This window comes from Lepisosteus oculatus, unplaced genomic scaffold, assembly GCF_040954835.1.
Source record: "Lepisosteus oculatus isolate fLepOcu1 unplaced genomic scaffold, fLepOcu1.hap2 HAP2_SCAFFOLD_50, whole genome shotgun sequence".
In the NCBI taxonomy this organism is placed as follows: Eukaryota; Metazoa; Chordata; class Actinopteri; order Semionotiformes; family Lepisosteidae; genus Lepisosteus; species Lepisosteus oculatus.
Window position 1 is genome coordinate 742941 of NW_027168042.1, and position 2420 is coordinate 745360.

Sequence of the window (2420 nt, forward strand, 5' to 3'; positions counted from 1 at the left end):
CCTCTCTGTGTACATGTAAGTGACATGCCTGAATGATTACCGCCCAGTAGCATTAACATCTGTGGTGATGAAATGCCTGGAGAAGCTGGTGTTGTCACACATCAACTCCTCCATCACAGAGTCCCTGGACCCCCTGCAGTTCGCCTACCAGAACAACAGATCAGTGGATGATGCTGTCTCCCTGGCTCTGCATACAGCCTTGGAACACCTGGACACTAAGAACTCGTATGTGAGAATGCTGTTTGTGGACTACAGTTCAGCATTCAATTCCATCATACCCAGTCAACTGGTGACAAAGCTCAGGGGATTAGGTCTGTGCAACTCTGTCTGCAACTGGCTGCTGGACTTTCTTATCGAGAGACCACAGGTGGTGCGGATAGGCAATAAAACATCAACACCACTCACCCTGAGCACTGGAACCCCACAAGGCTGCTGTCTGAGTCCAAGGTTGTACTCCCTATTTACTCACGACTGCACAGAAAGACACAGCAATAACCGCATCATCAAGTTTGCCGATGACACCACTATAATAGGACTGATCAGTGATGATGACGAGTCCACTTACAGGGATGAAGTTGTACAGCTGCTTAGGTGGTGTCATAGCAATAACCTGGACTTGAACATAAAGAAAACGAAAGAGCTAATAGTGGACTTTCGGAGACACAGGCCACACACTCACAGCCCACTCAGTATTGATGGAACGGAAGTGGAAACAGTCACCAGCTTTAGGTTTTTGGGAATTCACATCTCTAGAGATCTAACCTGGACTGTGAAAACTGACTCTATCATGAAGAAGGCTCAGCAGCGCCTTTATTTCTTGAGGTGCCTCAAGCGATGGGGGATGCCAATACATGTGTTGGTGAACTTCTACCGCTGCACTATCGAGAGCGTCCTCACCAACGGGATCACCGTGTGGTATGGCAACACCTCTTCGCGAGAAAGAAAGGCACTGCAGAGAATGGACTATATGGCCCAGAAGATCATCGGCTGCGGTCTCACCGAGATTAAACAGCTCTACGAGGACCGCTGCCGTGGTAGAATTCTGGCCATCACAGAGGACATTCACCACCCTGGGCATGAGCTCTTCACCCCACTGCCCTCAGGCAAGAGATATAAGAGCATACGGACACTTACCACTAGATTGTTCAATAGCTTCTATCCACAAACAGTGAGACTGGCGAACACATTTAGCCATCCCCCTCGGACCACACCCACACCATCACCATCTACCTCATTGTAATTTATTTATTGTACGTCTCCAGTCATTGTTTACACGTCTGTACTGTTTACATTCAAACTGCCTGCATGTTTACTTGCACATTGTCTATTGTTTGTTTGTACATTGTCTTGATGCACTGTTTGCACTTTGTTTTGTTTTTTTACACTTGTTTTACAATCGAGAGACTTTCTGTAAGTAAGAATTCCATTGTACCAGTACCGGTTACATATGGCAATAAAGTTCAAGTTCAAGTACAGTAGAGCCTCCTGTCCTGACTGGTGGAGCTCATACAGCTGTATCTGGAGAGGGAGAGAGAGAGGGGTGCGGAACCAGGGAACTATTTACATGGAAAACGGGCGATCTCCCCAGCCCGTATGCCCCTTTCACTGTGTGGCAGCTGCAATAGTCAGCGGCCTACCTAAACCCCGCCCTGACCACTCCTGTCCTGCCCCTCACCGCGCACCCCAGCCGGGTGTTCTTCAGCCGCCCTCCAGGGCGAAAGCGCTACAATGCTAAAAATAAGATACACTCTGCAGACATTCACAACAGCGACTGTCAGAAGATAGGACACAGCAACTCAGACACCCATTGAATGGAAAGGGACACTTTAATGTTCTGTGCGGGTGGTACAGCACCCCACCGCGCCCGCGCGCCAGCAAAGAGAGAGATACACACCAGTTTTCATTGTCAAAAAGTAATTGTTTTTTACTTTTGTACAATTTGTTTTACATTCCTCTTGTTTAACAGGAATGTTTTGTTTCTGGACAGACTGTTAAACTAGGGGAAAGAGTGCCTATGAAAGACGGGTTCCTTTCGCGAAGTCTGGAGACATTAGAAGCTTGCCACACCCGGACTGTTACACCAACGCATTAGCAAGTTAAAGCTATCCCATTGAGGAGCTGGGCGCAATAATTGTTTTGTTCCTTGATTTTCTGATCTGCAAGGCCATTTGAATTCTGTCTGGCATTGCCAGATTGTGAAAAAATAAAAGTATTTAAATCATAAGATACAATCTACAGACATTCACAACATATACATATCTTAAAACATTTACATATCTTGTTAAATTATTACTTTAAATATGTACTTTAAGTTACTGAAACAGCCAGTTAATAAAATCGTTGCAATTTTGTTCTTGTTTGGAGGTGGGGATATTCTGACAACAATTGATTTAAAGACAATCGGTCAAAGTGAAATGAAA